The sequence below is a fragment of the Schistocerca piceifrons genome, chromosome X (assembly GCF_021461385.2).
Source record: "Schistocerca piceifrons isolate TAMUIC-IGC-003096 chromosome X, iqSchPice1.1, whole genome shotgun sequence".
Lineage (NCBI taxonomy): Eukaryota > Metazoa > Arthropoda > Insecta > Orthoptera > Acrididae > Schistocerca > Schistocerca piceifrons.
In genome coordinates, this window is record NC_060149.1 from 103,319,057 (window position 1) to 103,337,136 (window position 18,080).

The following is an 18,080-nucleotide window of genomic DNA, read 5'->3' on the forward strand; positions in this document are numbered from 1 at the left end:
AAAAGAAACGTGTCAGCAAGTTGAATCTTTGGCGCAACAGGTGCTGCATCACTCTTCTTTTTCCAGCGTGAGATTACTGGAGCCGGTTCGGCGAAAAATATATTTGCAACAAACTAAAGTCAGCATACGTTTCTTCCTTTTTGTATCTCGTTATGGCTACAGACAATGTTGATTCAGTAAGTAACCTGCACAATTTATTAATATAGCTGTAACTTATTTTTCGTTTGTCATAACTAGCCTGTCTCATTTCTTGCAGATTGAGTACTCGATAAATGAGTACCTCAAAATCATTGAGAAATGTTTCAGAGAATGCACCCATAGCTCGAGAGCAACTGAGGTGATCCACAAGGAGGTAATTGTTGTTGGCATAAATAGAGACCTGTTTCTGCGCAACAAAGCCTTCTTTTTCGCCGGCCGAAGTGGCCGCGCGGTTCTGGCGCTGCAGTCTGGAACCGCGAGACCGCTACGGTCGCAGGTTCGAATCCTGCCTCGGGCATGGATGTGTGTGATGTCCTTAGGTTAGTTAGGTTTAACTAGTTCTAAGTTCTAGGGCACTAATGACCTCAGCAGTTGAGTCCCATAGTGCTCAGAGCCATTTTGAACCTTCTTTTTCGGTGCCCCCAAATGACGTCAACCACTTAATAGGTCACATTTGAACTGCTGTCCTAGAAATATGTAATGGAGGGCTGCTTTAATGTTCACAGTATCTGTCAACCGTCGGTTTAATTTTTGCTCTTTGACATTCTGCAATGCGCCTCTTAAAGCTAATTGTGCGCAACATGCTCTGAATGCTTAGCCTTCTCGTTTCCATCAAGGTAAATAGGCAAATACAATTAGACATGTTTTGTAATAAAACAAAGAGTTCGACAAACAGATTCGCGATTAATAATCAGAAGTTATAACATTCATCCCAGATTTACTCTATTTCACTAAAAATTCTTCTCAAATGGGCAATAGAATTCATAACCTCGTGTAATAGAAGTTAAAGGTAAAAGCCTGCGTAATTCAGTATTTACGAGTAACGCCGAAAACTGAACCACAAATCATTTAACAGCCCAATTGTACCGTAGTACCATACATATTATTTCGGTATAGTTAAGGCTGTTAACTGTGAACCTTTTGCTTATAAATTAATAAGGGTAAAAATCTATCGCCTTCGTCTCTATTAACTAGTTTTCGGGAGTCGGAATGTCCTTTGTTAAGTTACTTGCTCCACCTCTCATTTGCACTGGGAGATCACATAGACATGAAACAAGACTGGGAGAATTTACCTCTGTGAAACTTTTGGAAATTACATTAGACAATAAACTATGACAGAGATGACGTATAGACAGTATTTATTATGAATTAAGCATTGTAATATTTATTATGAATGAGTTCACGTAGTTTTCCAATAAACAACTTTTGTGGAATTATACCATGGTCGTTTTGACCATAACTGCGTTACAGAGAAACTTCCACAGCAACAATAAAAAAAGATTTTTTGTATTAAGAATCATTAAGACCATTTTGAATTAAAGAAAAAAAAACAACTCAGACAGAATCACTTTCCAAAGTCTACAACTATTGAAATTTCAATATATGTACATATACACAAAATAGCTTCATTAATGAAGTATAGTACATTATTCTACTAGAAAAAAAATCCTGATGTCAATAATTGGCATCTGCCTTTACTTCTCACGTTGTGTGAATTACTCACACTATGCAGCTAAGAACTATATGAAATTGGCTGAGAGTTATTGAAAAAGTTGCTGAATACTGGTATCAGGAGTTCACCTAGTAAAATTTTTGCCAAAGAGTCTACAGTATGAGGCAACAAGTCTCCAAAAAGTCTTAAAAATTATGTAATCCAACAGGAGTTTTACAGCATAGGTTAGATGAACTAAGTAATATTTTTAATGCTCTACAGGTATCTGCTACATTCACCTGTGTGTTTCAATAACATAATGACCTGAATCTGAAACTGCAAATAAATGTAATATGATATACTGCTATGTGCGTTTTGTATGTATGTGTTGAGGACATTTCTGTGGAAGAGTGTCTAGCTATCAGTAACTTTAAGACCTGAATAGAATATTACAAATTATTATATCTAACAATTTATTTTAAACTGTAATTTGTGGTATAAATCTTAACTCATTAAAGTAAGCTGACATAACACGTACTGCAACTACACGCTCTATTTATATTATATCAAAATCAAATCAGATTGAAACCATTTAGAGATAAGTTTAGATAATAGAGAAAAATATTTAGTTTGATGACAGAAATAAGTATTAAAACCTTGAAATTAAACGAGCTTCATGTTCTTAAATGAAAATTCATCTGTGGAAGAGAAATAAGGTGTTCATGAATGACAGAAATATTTTTAAAGTTTAGTGTTATAACAGCACTGAGTGCATTAGATATGGATCACTGGCTCATTAGAAAAAGTACACAGAAGGAAATCTACCTTAGATTTGGTGGGGGAGCTGTTACAGGATTCTGATACAGTGATTTAGGAAAATCAAGAAAACACCAATCAGGCAAGACAGAGTGGAATTGTAGCTACCATTGGCATCAAATGTAAGTTTTAAACATTGCACCATGTCCCTTGTTCCTGTGACGACTAGATACATTAGGTTTGTGTAGAGCAAACAGGTGTTGAGAAATAGATTTCTGTGATGGTAAATGCAACAGCTGTTGTACTAAAGCTTAATGATAAATATGTTGGTGTATTTTCAGAGACTTTTGCTCTGGAACTGATCCATTATACTCTTGCTGTAATAATTTTGGATAAACAATATCTAATGTACCAGTGCAGAAAATCTTCCTGCCTGAACTTTGAAATGTACTAATGCAGTTTGTATCACTGTGTGAATTTTGAAATGTGCCATTGTAGCAGGACATTGATTTTCTATGTCATGATTTCAGACTTAAGCAACTTTGCATCCCAAATTTTCCCTTACTAAATTTTTAACCCTGTATTATTTTAATTGTGACCTTTCCTCCAATCAAAGAAAATATTTTCAAACATTTGAAGACCTACCATATCAAATGTATAATTTCATTTTCTCTTACTAACTGACCAACTTCAGTTGCTAATTTTTATATAACTGTCAAGATTATAGTCCAAAATACTGTTTGGAACAGTTGTCATTCAGCAAACATCATTCATTTGTAGACTTGATATGGGAAGTAGTGTCAGTTATTGCTTCTCACTTTTTAAGTTAGTGTGTAAGAAGCACCAGAGAAATTTGGGAAGGATGAAGTTAAACTGAGTTTTCAAAGGAATTAACATATGGGTGGTGGAAATGACCACTTTTTCATCATTTTACAAAGTGTGTAAAGTTTGGCAGTGGAAAGTCTTTCAGTTCCGTTTCTGACCATTAAATATATGATCTAAAGCATCACAAGGCATCACCAATGCTACTGCAATCAAGCTAAAATCTGGAAATGAGGAATACTATTTGCCACTAGCTTTGTTGAGTTAATTTTCGTGCATGGAAGGTCAACTGCCTGATGCAGGGGTTGGTTATAATTTAACTTTTGCTACTTAACAGGGCCCTCATGAAAAATGAGTGAATGTAGGGCATTTAAACTTCATAGATGCATTTGTAAGAAAATGTGGAACAGAAACAACAAATAAACTACTAAACAAAACACACTTTAATTTCCACATTAATTGCGTAACATGTTTATATTCCAGGTTACAAATATTGCCCAATGTGACAAAAACCTTCGTCCATGACAGCTTGGAAATTTGTATGAATACCATTTCACAACTGTTCAAAGCACTTGCCAGCCATGGCAGTTGTAACTTCTTCAAGAATTTGTGGTTCAATTGGCCATTAGCCTCTCACAGGAGAAATTCCCAAACCACTAGTTGACTTGAACTTTTGAATCATGTTTTCTTAAATCGGATGCAGAGAGAGGACCTTTCCATTTTTCTTTAATGTTTTGCTACCTGTGAAGAGCTGTAACCCTATTGCTGTTGTTTTGATAATACAGCTTTACGAGCAAAGCTCAGCTCACCCTGTCCAGTCTCATGCTGACTGTCTACAGCTGTAATGTACACTGATGCTTATGTTTCAAACCTATGTTGCCATATCAGTTCTGGTGCCTAATACCAAGTCATGACACTAACACTACTAAATTCTGCAGGGCACAGAGTGAACACCATTTCTACAAAGCTATGTACTCATACAGAAATAGTTCCCATCTGCACTGGCTCAAGCAACAAAATTGTAATTATAATCACCCTGTAGTTCTCTTTGGGAGTGTGAGATGGGACAAAAAACGGAATGCAAGAGTTTTGAATTTATCAAAGTGAGTAAAGATGTTGATTTATATGACCTGAACATAGTATTTACAGTGATGTTAATAATGGTGACGATTCAATATAATCTTCTCAATTTTTCCTACGGAAATTTTATTTTAGGTATATAGTTGATAAAATTTCTGAATATGTATGTTCCATAGAAATTTAATTTCTTTACTTATTTGATCACAACTTGTTTCAAAAGTGAAACCTCATGTGAAATGTGATCTGACGTAAGTAGCAGTAATATGATGACAGTCTGTGCCTGGCTTCAACAAGCTTTGATGCTAGGTAATGGGTCTTCAGCCTTGAAACTAGTGGTGACCAAATAAACAGTGATATTGTTTAGTTGTGTAAGGGTTGTTTCCAGGAATAGTGATAATGTTAATTAATATATTCAAATCCAGAATATCACATGCCTGTGAATCAGTTCCTTTATTCTCTCAGTTATGATCAGTAGCTATTCATTCTTCAACTGTAGTGTATATGGTTACTGATTTCTTTCTCTGGTGCAATTTTATTTCTCATTACTGTCTTAATAGCTTCAGAGCTGTCTAAGTATCCATTTCCTCCCAATTTGAATAACATGTGTGCCGTATACCTTCATAAAACTTTTATATTTTGTTTCATATGATTTTTCTTTCGTTTCTCCATCATTCAAATACTTCCCTTAAGCAGCTTTGCTTAGAACTGCATAATGGTATTTCTTTTTAACGTGATCAGATATTCAAGGTATATAAATCCAGCAACAACAGTGTGGTGTGTTCATCTTAGAAAGAAGTATCAGTATAAGAAATAAAATAGTTTAAGCTAAGGAAAAAATAGGGTGCCCAGAGTACAATAGAAATAGAGAGAAAGAGTAGAGTAAATATAAGAAAGATAAAACAACAAACAATGATAAAATAAAAATAGAAAATAATAATTATACAACATCAGATATATGGGGAAGAAAGAGAAGAATGTCTGTCAAAGGAAGGAAGACCTAAATAACTTATGAAAACCAAGACTGTGAGAATATAATTTGTTTCAGAGAGATTTCTCTGTCCATTCAGTTCTAAGCATATGAAGTTGCACAGACAACTGCAAATGCCAGGTTTGTCTGAAACAACAACTTGAATGATAATTAATGTGCTGAACAGAATTAATAGCATTCAGGTTCAATAAATTTAACCCAGAATATCACCTACATGTTCAGATTAACACAATGAACAGATGAGTAATATTCATACCAATATGTAATACTAACCATTTATTGCAGTAAGCCTGGTCTATGAAATAACTGCTTTCATAGATAGTTCTACATTTAGTGGAATATGTTGTGGTAAGACAAGTGCATAGGTGGCAAGAGGATTTGTTTGGTACCATCAAATGAGGTGAAGATGGTCAGTTTTGGACTTTAAACATAAATATTTCCAAAACCAATAAAACCTGATTATCTGTTATGGGATAATTGCGAATTGTTTAGGATTCTGGGATGACTTCAATTGTTCTGAAACTTTATAAAGAACTGAAAAATAAATTTGGTTTTCCAATTAAATGTAATACTAATTTCAGAGTAACATAAACAAACAGTTTAAGGACCAAAAAAATGTGATCAACAATTTGCTTTATGAAATTTCAAAGAAACATGCCCTAAAACATGCTCACAGTACATTGAACCCTGACTGTCAACTTCAAAAGGAAAAATCTCTCATCTTCTAAGTATTTGGTTCGGGAAATTTTAAACAAAATCTGAAACTTTTTTTAAATTTTTTCATTCAGCTTCATCTGAGCAGTCAGCTTCACCGCCATTTGATGGTAACATGTAATAATAAACATTCAGGCTGTATTATACAGTGTGTCAAAGATGTGAGTGGATATGGCACTGTACATTGTTAAAGGAACCAGGTCAACTGGCAGATACTCTTTGGTGGAGAGTATGGTGGATCTACAAACATATATTTCAATTCCAAGAGCAATAAATATGATTCTTGTGAATGAATAGTTTGTCAGATCTATGCTTTACGTTATCTTTACGGTTAAAGGCTGTAATCTGTATAGATCTTCGTATGACTTTAACAGAGTGTGAGATAATTTCATGATTACAGAGCTGTACATTTTCTCTCTCGTGTGTTTCTTGCTTAAAAACCATTCCCTTTTTGCAATGAACAGCATGTATCATAACTATGACACTAGGGTAAAAAATGATCTACATCTTGAGCAAAAGAATCTAAGTATGGTGCAAAAAGGAGTACGCTACTATTGCATAAAAATATTTAATGCTCTCCCTCAGGCAATAAAAATGTCAGTTACTGATCCACTTACTTTTAAAGATCAACTTAAACAGTATCTTCTTAGTAAAACCATTTACTCACTGGATGAATTTATGTATGAGAATATGTGAATTGATTTTGATCTATTGTAGGTCCGTTCAATGTAATTTGTAACTTTTTGCAAAAAACAATTCTTGTAAACATTTTTTATATGTAATATATTATTCATTGTACAACCTATTATTATAAACAAATGTCTCAAATCTATGTAAATGACACATTCTACACCAAAGCGATTTATCGCTAATGGGTCTACAGAACACGAATGTAATAAATAAATAAATTAATTAATAAATATGTAGCACTGGGTGCAGAGGAAGATTTCATTATTGTTATAATTCAATTTTTTTCACATCTGGTCTTCATCTGTTTCATCTCTCACTCTCTGATAGTTACTATGAAATAATCTCATCACACTGATCTGTTGTGAAACGTTTCTTCAGATTTCTAGTTACTACTAAACAATCTGACTAAAAGAATAGGTACCAAGCAATTGATAAAGCATCATTCAAACATTTACAAGTTGATAGGTGACAAAATTTGTTTATTAAATGTGTGATAGCTATATATGTGACTGATAGTTGACTTTTGTGTTCAGTTTTCTGTACACAGGGTGAATCACCTAAACCTTTCACCACAGATATTGCAGAAATGGAATGTGCTTCTGACGTGTGCTTTTCAGATAATGGATAGGCAGTCAGGAGCTCATCTTTTTAGCCAATCAACAGATTGTAATAATGATTAGGAAGTATATTTTTTGCACAGACATACACTGTTTTAAATGGAATATTGCCGATTGACATTAAAAAACAAAAAGTAAGGTAAATTAGAATGTCAGTGGTGTTCATTGCAGAATTCTAATGTGAGTCATTTATGAGATATCACATATTGAAAAGCTCCCATATTGACAATTGCACAATATTTGTATACTACAGAACAACAGAATTGGACACACTACTTATGTGGATTCTGACCAGTAATGAGACAACTGACCATTGCAGGTTGTGTTCAAAATGACCATCGACAGTGGCAACACATGCTTGCAGTCTGTTATGGACTGACATCCGCACATGTGCATCAGGCTGCAGTAATGCATCACTGCATATCACTGAGTGTAGTTGGTTGGTCCTTGCAGACAACTTCTTCAGCTTTCTCCACAGACAAAAATCTACAGCTGTCAAATCTTGGAAATGGGCTGGCCAATGTGCAGCTTCTCTGTGTCCAATCCACTGATTTGGAAACAACTCATGAAGACATGATGTAGTAGTTTGTGCACTATGGGCCAAACAGTCATCATGTTGGTACCAAAGGTTTATTCTAGTCTGCAGAGGAACATCTTCTAGCATCTGTGGAAGATGGTCTGTTACGAGTCTGCGTTACTTATGCATGTTCAGTGTTATATCTATGAAAAATGGGCCTATGACATGATGGGACACTGTCCCACACAATACATGTTTAGACTGAGAAAGCCAACAGGGATTGTCAATAGACTAATAGTGCCTGTTTGAGCAGTTTACCTAGCCACGATTAATAAATCTGTCTTCACCAGTAAACAAGATACATGATACATCCTGAGTAGCCTATCTCAATGGCCATGTACAGAAGTTAACATGATTCCCATAACTGTTTCCATTCAGCTGTTCATGGAGAGAGATGTATTACGGTCGGAACCCGTGCTGATGGAGAATGCTTAGGACACATGCGTCACTCATCCCTCTTCCTCATGTGATTGTGCAGGTGCTGACATGTGGATCAACTGCTATAGGAGGAAGAACATTAATTTTCCCTTCTTCTGTTATCACTTGTTATGTTGTCTAGATATTACACTACCCCTTTCAAGTGACTGGTTGAAGAGATTGACAAATAATTGCAAAGATCATTGATATCAGTTGGGATATCTTCCCACACACAACGTACAAGAATGAACTGCCTTCTTCCTACACTCTCCATACATTGTGAGCCTGTCAGCTTTTTCTGCATTGGTAAATCCTATTGTCCACTCATGACCGAGCGAGGTGGCGCAGTGGTTAGCACACTGGACTCTCATTCGGGAGGACGACGGTTCAATCCCGTCTCCAGCCATCCTGATTTAGGTTTTCCGTGATTTCCCTAAATCGTTTCACGCACATGCCGAGATGGTTCCTTAGAAAGGGCATGGCCGAATTCCTTCCCCATCCTTCCCTAACCCGAGCTTGCGCTCCGTCTCTAATGACCTCGTTGTCGACGGGACGTTAAACACTAACCTCCTCCTCCTCCTCCACTCATGACCTACTGCTTGGACTGTCATACTAACTGACTAGCAGATCACAGTGCACTGAAGGGACACACAACCACAATGTCAGCAAACATAACAACATTGTACCTATCAACTCTGCAGGTAGAATGGCACAAACTAGTGTTGCTGCTGAAACTTTTCAAAATACAGCAACTTGTACATGTCTTGCACTATAATCCAGCAATAAACAATACTGACATTCTAGGTTACCCTACTTTTAGGTAGTTAATGTCAATACACATTGTTCCACTTCAAAAAGTGTTTTTTGCACAAAACATACACTTTCTAAGTATTATTACACTCTGTTTATCAGCTAACAATATGAGCCCCTGATTACCAATCCATTCTGTGAAAACCACACATCACTAGAATTTTCCATTTTTGCAACATCGGCAGTGCAAGTTTTAGGTGATTTGCCCTGTATTTTCCAACATATCTGAGGAGTGATTCATTTCATCATATTTACAAAACAGAGTTTGCAACCTATTTCTGTACTGTATGAAAGAGATGGTTACACTGTTTTTGAAATACATCTTGTCAGTATTATGATATAACTAATTAACAAATATTTTGCAGGCACAGTGTGTTGGATACTGCATTGAAGATGGACTGCACCAACCAAAGAACACAGTGACCAACAAATTACAAGTGCCTCTGAAGAAATCTATGTGCCGTGTGTTATAATCTTAATTCATAATATTCCAGACAACCTTCTGTTCGCCTATGTTATTTGTGCAGCCACTCTAGGATGAAAGTGCACATATTCTGTGCTGACCTGTGTTTGTGAGAAAGAATGCTGTTATTGTAGTAAAGCTGGTTGAAATTTTCTTATGTTCTGTGTCTTGAATACTGTACTGAAAAGAAAATTCTATATTTGAGAAAATTTATGCTTACCAAATTATATGAGTCAAATAAAACGTACACTATCTCTATATATAAATAGTTCCTCTAGTTAGTGTCAAAGTCACTCTTTCAACTAACAAAATTCTGAAATATGTAATACTTATAAATAAATATTAATTAAAAGTCTGAACAAGTTGCTGAGTTCACATTTCAAAGCTGTTAATACTTTTCCAATTTTTCAGAAATGAAGAATCAGTTATCTTGTATTTGAAGTTGTGTAATTATCTGTTCAAATCAGAAACAAATACAATAAATCGTAAATATTATTAAAAGCAAATGAAAAAATAAATTATCAAGCTAAACTACTGTTGACCAAATTTTTGCAACTTTAACTGCACCTGGTCTTGGAGGCAGAAGCTCTTCTTCTGCACAAGATGCAAACAGTTACACTCCAGTAGGTGCTTTAGGGTATGTACTTCTCCACAGTCACAGCTGGTGGTATTCACAGGGAAGTGCCATTTCTGAAACTTACTCTTGAATCTTCCAATGCCACATCTACATCTACATATGTTGTCCACAAGCCACCATATGCTGTGTGGTGGAGGGTACACAGTACCATTATTAGTCGCTTCCTTTCCTCTTCTAGTCGTATATAGAATGAGGGAAAAATGACTATCTACATGCCTTCATATCAGCTATGATTTCTCGTATGTTGCCCTCATGGTCCTTGTGTGAAATGTATGTTGGTGGCAGCAGGATTAAACCTACTGGTAGAAAATCTAGCAGCCAGCCTCTGAATTGCTTCAGTACCTTCCTTTAATCTGACTTATGAATAGGTCATACCAGAGTCCTATATGAAGTCTCCTTTACAGGTGAACCACACTTTCCTAAAATTCTCCTGATAAACTGAAGTCAACCATTCACCTTGGCTCCACATTATATAATTCTATTCATGATCAGGTTGGAGGGTCTCCGAAGGGAGAGGCCAGTTAGAGCTGTTCTCAGGTCGAGAAATCCACAGTTCTTTCCTTTCTGTTGTTTTCAGGAATGAAGTGGTCTTGAGAACATTAATTCTGAACCTAAACTTTGGGGCTGCTGGAATGTGCTCATGTGATGGCTGATTTTCCTAATGAACTAGATTTTTTCTTTCCGCATTGGCAGTCACTTCAAAACAAATATCTGGCGTGACTATGCCTGCAAGCTGGTAGAATTTTGCAAGTGGCATGGGTTTCAAACAACCTATAATAAACCTACACATTTCATTTAGTGTCTTGTCAAATATGTCTGCATGGGTACAGTTGTAACAGACTGGGAATACATACCCTGCAGCACTGTAACATGCTGGTATTTTGGTATTGCCATTGTTCTCAGGGTTTGTGGTCAAGAGCTCCATATGCTGCTAGTAACCTTGTGAAGTATATTATTTCTAGCTTCCCTCTTCATTCTCATATTCTTGCACTGTTGTCTGTACATCAGAATATGACACAGAGTGATTCCCAGATATTTTAGATGGGGAATATTTACCAGTTGTATCCTTTTCCAAGTAATGTTAAATTTATGACATTTCTGATTGTGCTTAAGGCAAAATGCATTCAGTTGGGTTTTAGCTGGGTTTGGATAAATTTGGAAGCTTTGGTTAACTGTAATTATAAGTGGATCAAAGTGTACTTTATATATGGTTTATTACAACTGTTTGGAATTCTGGAGATAAATGTTAAGGAGGAAAAACAATTAGAACTAAAAATGCATTAGTAACATCTCAATTCTTTCAATTTTTTATGCTCTTGTTTTATTTCATTAATTTGAAATACACAGAGACCTATCCAACACAGTTCATTTAAATGGTAATAATTTCATTATTGATGACATATTTATGGCTGTATGATCCGTTCTACTGAACTGATTGAAAAGTTCATACAGGCAAGCAGAATACATGATTTTAAACCATAATAACTATGTTACTGGAAGTTGTTTAACACAGGAGAAGATACAAAATCAATACTGGTAATTAAAGCTGTTGCAATTGAGATTTTGTATCTATTTATGATCTGTCTGATTTGACAAATTTGGCAGGTGGTTAGGTATTTCTATTCCTGCGTGCTTTACATTTTTGTATAATTTTTTATTGTGTGATAAGATTGGTAAGTGACTTTTGTTTCTTTGCTATAAGTGTGGCGCTCAAGCTTTGTATATAAGTACTTTAAATGCTAGGCAGTGAAACAAAAAATGTATCCTTGTATATACAAGCTTGAATGAGGATTTTCACATGCTTGAAAAATGGCCTACTCTGTTTATATTTCCTTTTAAATGACAGCATTCTCAGTGCTCACTTCTTTGATTTAAAAATTATTTGAGATTCAGTGCTATTTCCTCAGAAAATTACTTTATCTCTTTACTAAACTGCACTTTACAGAAGCATTAAAGTGTCTAAATTTGATGTATTTGTTAGTAGTTACAGTAAGACAGTTTGATAAGTTTCATCATGACATATCTGCAGGTAATTTCCAGCTATATATGTCACTGACATGCAGTCCTACAAATATGGTGTCTTCACTGAGCTATTGTTTTTCAATGATTATGTCCACATTGATAGTATGGACTGACATTTTGTCTGATGATGCTTATGTGACACTCACCATTCTGTCTCTAAATAGGAAACTGTAGAAGCTCTGCAATTCTGTGGGAAAGAACTGGAGATATCTGAGGAAATCTAATAGACCTTCTCCATGGAAACTGGTAGTTGTGACTGCTAGAATGTAGGGTCCAACTACTGCCACCCTTAAAGATTTAACAATAAACAATATTATCTGAGGCATTATAGTGGCTTTTGTTGTAAATATCATTTTATTTAGTCAGTTTATTAATTTCACAACAAGTGATGAATTAATTCTGGGACATAACAGGCACTACTTTCATGATACTTCTGCACTGAACAGCCAAAACATTATGACCACTGCCCACTGTAACATAGGACGCCACCTGATTGTGTTGGGGGTATGTGGTGTGGTAAAAAAACTAAGTAAGCAGATCAGACATGGACAGAGGAACACCCTGCTGAAGATATGGACTGCAAATGAGGAAATCTATTGAGATAAGTGACTTTGACAAAGGTTAGATTATTTTTATGCAGCACCTGTGAATGAGAATCTCAGAAACGGCAAAGCTGGTCAAATGTTCATGTGCTACTGTTGTGAGCACGTATGGAAAGAGGTAAAAGGACATTGAAACCACCAATAGGTGCTAAATGATTGGATGTCCACAACTCTTCAAAGAATGTGGGGTTTGGAGGCTTGTCTGATCTGCAAAATAGGATAGGTAGTGATTTGTGGCACCTCTGTCGAAAGAACACAGTGCTGGTGCAAGCAAAAGTGCTTTGTAGCACCACGTTCGTTGTACATATTTGAATATGAAGCTCCACCCTTATGTGTTCACATGTTGACTCAGCAACATCTTCAGTTATGATTACAGTGGACACAGGACCATCAGATTCAACCATCAATCAACGTAAATGTGTTGTTTTTTCAGGTGAATCAGATTTTTGCTACACTAGGTCACTGTTCATCTGCACAAATCCTATCATGAAGGTGGCTGCTTGTTCAAAATATGCAGAATGCCATGGATTCAGGCTAGTAGGAGTAGTATTATGCCATGGCAGATATTCTCCTGTACTTGTATGTTACATGTTGTAGTAATCAAAGACACATTGACAGCTGCAAACCTCCTGCATCCCTTCATGCTTGGTGTCTTCCTGACAGCAATGTCATCTTTCAGCACCATGTCTCTGAACCAGAACCACACTACAGTGGTTTAAGGAGCATCATAGCAAACTTATGATGATGTCTCTGTGAGGAAATTTGCCTGATGTACATCCTATGGAACCCATCAGCGTTGCTATAGGGCACTGTCACCACATTTGCAAATCAGCGTCCCATTATTTACACAAATTACAGGATCTGTGTGAAGACATATCACTCCACATACCTCCACAAACCTACCTGTTGGATCCATGATACACAGAATAAGTGATGTATTTCATTCTAAAGATGGACAAAGAAGCTATTAAGCAGGATGTTACAATTTTTTTACTCATAAGTAGAAACTTTACCTGCATTTAGAAACCTGCCACGCCTTCCACCCTAAAAATCCATCCCATATAGTCAGGCTAGTTGTAAACAGTGCCCCTGCAGTAATGAGCAGTCACATACCCAGTATACTGAGAACTGTTTCCCAAATATTTGGAACAATAAGGAGTTTTTGGGTATTATCCACAAGTGGTTCAGTCACTACTTGAGTGGTAAAAGATAGTTTATAAAACCATAAACTCTTATAAAGCAACATTCTAGAGATCAGATACACTTAGTACAATAAATAACTCCCAAATGGTTTGCAGCTAGTGATAATCATTTGAAATGCTTTAAACTGCATAATGAATATGCCTAAGTCTGGATGCTTGTGCTCTATTAAATGTGAGTGTATATCAAGAAATATGTATTCAGCATCAATAGTAGACTAGTTTTTTTTAAATCCATGTTGGGAGGATTCAGTAATGGTGTTCATGTTTAGGAAGTTTTCTAGTCTAATACTATATTCTGGAAAAGACAGATGATATTACAATTGACAAGTAAACTTCTTTTTTCTAATAGTGGTAGAATTTTCACTATTTTTAAATCCTTGGAACATAGTCTATCCTCAGTTGATGCATTTATCATATCAGAGAGGGGGTTATTGGTGTACTGTGAACACTTTTTTTTTTACTCAAATTGACGCTTATTTTTGCAGAGTACTTATAGTGTCACCTGTTTCACACACCTTTAATCTCTCATTATCAATAGAATATTATGCACTTTCTTATTGTAATGAGCGGTGGAAATAGTGAGATTTACACCCATATTTAAATTAAGTTTCTTCCTTAGATGTTAAAAGAGAAGAAATACAATTATTGACAACTTCACTAATTGTGGAGGAATTTACATTGGCAGTAACTAATTCAAAACAAAGGATTTTGTGATAGTATGGTATTTTGTTCAAATGAAATATGGAAACCATGTCTGCATTGTCCTGTCACACTAATGTGACCTGTCCAAAATCTGAATAAGCACCTTTTGCAGTGCAGTCCACTGTTGCGATGTGGAGGAAGAGAGTCACGGAATTTATTGAAGGTATTGACAGAGATGTGGAGCCATGCCAATTCCAGTGCCATGGTCAGCTACACTTGGTTTCTCAGTTGAGGAGTCATGGCACGAACTGCCTGATCAAGTTGCTAGCACAGATTCTTGACTGGGTTTAAATCCAGGGAGTTTGGTGGCAGGGGAGTGTGGTAAGCTCATCTTGGTGCTCTTCAAACCATGAATGTACACTGTAAGGTGTGTGACACATGGCATTGTCCTGCAGGTAGATGCTATCACACCGAGGAAAAGAAATCTGCATTTTGTTGTGGATATGATTCCCAAGGATAGATGCATATTCATGTTGATCCATTGTTTCTTCCAGAATGACATGCTCATCCAGATCCAGAAAATGCTGCAGAAACATTCCCCTGATCATAATGCTCCCTCCTGTGGCCTGGACTCTTCTGATGATTGTTGCAAGTTTTCCTTTCAGATGTATCATGCCGTACATTCCAACAGCCATCCATCATCTGAAAAGGCCACCTGAGCCACTCAGTGGACATCCAGCTGTGGTATTGGTGTCAAATTCCAGCATTTGTTGCCAATGAACAGCAGTCAGCATCAGTGCATGAACCAGGCGAGGTTCATACACCACAACATTTGCTGAATGGTCATTGAGGAAACTAGGTGCTAGATGTTGAGGTCCATATGCAACAACATCTGCTGAACATTCATTGAGGGAGCACCATTGATAGCTCCTTGCTTCATGTGGGAGTTCACTTGCTTGACAGTTGCATGTCTATTCACCCATACACATCTCTGCAGCCGTCATTGACCCATATCATCTATAGCCTGTGGTGCAACACATTTTCCTAGGCATTGATTTTGGATAGGTCCACTTTAACCATGGTGGCAGGTAAACAGTTTATGAACTAAGCTGATTTGGAAATGCTTTCAACCTTGACCCAAAAACCAGTACTCTGCTTCCACATAATGACAACTGTCTCACTGTTTTCTGCGTCCCCCAACTTGCTTTCCATACCCTTCACTGCTAGTGGTGCTACCTGCCTTCTGCAAATAATTACTGCACATTGAAGTTGAAAATAGGTAGTGGTCACACTAATGTGACTGTAACATGTATTTTCAAATGCTGTATAAACACAACAGCTCCTAAGTTGAAAATCGACTTATGTTGTGCAATGTAATAAAATTTATTTAAATATTAATGCCATTCAGTGAGACATCAAAATTTTTTTCCTTGCCGCACTGTCTCTGCAATCAAAACTGAAGAGGACTATGAAATTCTGGATGACTGCTGACTCTTCACCACTGGATGACAGTATGGAAAGGGTATTGTGTCAGCACACTGCTCACAGTCATGTTGGATTTTAAAACAAGAACTTCTCATATCTCAAATGTTCAACTCAATGTAATTTGTTTCTCATATGACATATATTTCAACTTAAAGAAATTTATATATTTGTAAGAAATCTGAACATCCTTGTACTAAATGAAAAACATTTCAGATAGTTATAAGTTTGAGAAGTCATATTACAATTTCTTACAGTGTGCCTGTTATATAAACCTTTGTAAATAATTAACATCATGAGGTCATACAACACAAGTAACACATTATTTAATTATAAACTGTGTTAGTATAATATGCCAGTTTTACACTGTACACTGTATGTAGAATGTTCTTAAAGATATGTTCTGCAATGTTTCTCACAACGTATTAACATCACAAATTTTTGTATTTCCTGGTTTCCTACTTTTCTGTATAATAATGTTACGATACAGCATAAACCCTGTTACTTACAAACTATTCCATAAAACATTTGTTTGTGTGTCCATCTTCTGCAGCAGCTGTTAACATTTGTTATTGTAGGTTATCTGTCTTGAGCTGACTGCAATCTAATTAGATTAGATTAGATTAATTATTCATTCCATAGACCCATGAAAGAGGTAATCCTCCTGGGTGTACAACATGTCTTAAGAGACAGTACACTTCCACATGAATACATCAAAGAAACAGTCAGGCTTCTAGGGCTACTAACAGAACAGAATTATTTTCAGCTCAATAATAAATTCTATTTACCCAAGTGATGGATTACCAATGGGATCTCCAGTGTCTAGAACCATACCATGCATATTTCTGAACTATGCAGAACAGATTATATTTAACAAAATAGTGCCAAATAGGTACAACATCCTATACATAACCACAGGCCCCATTTACCAATACCATATCCTCCCAGATCTGTCCCATAATCACTGTCTAGGCCATTCCTGTCTTTCCTCCCGACCACCCCCTTTCCACTTTTTTTTTTAAAAAAAAAATCCTCTCACATCTCTACCTACATACAAGAAATAGAAGACAGTTTCACTAAACTCACTCTCTCTCTCTCTCTCTCTCTCTCTCTCTCTCTCTCTCTCTCTCTCTCTCTCTCTCTCTTACACACACACACACACAGACAAATTATTTCATAGGTTGGCAACACTCAGAATGTGAACAAAAACAAAGGAAAAGGCATAAACACTGTGGCAGTGATGAATGAAAAACAGTTACAAAAGTCAATTGTAAACGGTGGAGTGCAGGAAATAATGCAAAATGCCACAAACTGCCAGGTGTAAATGTGAAATGAAGCCCATCAACACCAACCACTGCTAGCAAGAGGGGAAAGAGCAGATAATGTAAAGAAACATCGCAAGTAGCTTGCAGACAAACTTTATAGAGAAAACACTGTTTTTAACCTAAAACAATAAAAAAAATGTACAAATGTGTGTATCCAATTTACAGAATACCACAGAAGATGCTTTGTAAATAAAAGCAAAATGCATCTGGTGTAACTCTTGTTAATTAGATTGCAGTCAGCTCAAGACAGATAACCTACAATAACAGATATTGCATAAAAATTTCCAAAACTCTCTGAGTCAGTAACATCCAGTTAATGAAACGACACAATGAATATTTCAAGCAGCCTAGAAGTCTTTCACCTTGACTCTAGTGTATGTGGACATGACCACCGACCTGGTGTAACAGGAAACATGATTCATGTAACAAGCAACATTCTTAAATTGATCTACAGATGAATCTTGATGATTTCACACCCACTGCAAACGTAATTGATGATGTCATAGGGTCAGTATAGGAGTATGTAAAAGTCATCTGTGGTTTGAATCACTTGCACCTGCAACAGTATTGTCTTGTTTCAGTTGATCAGCCACAGATTGCAACC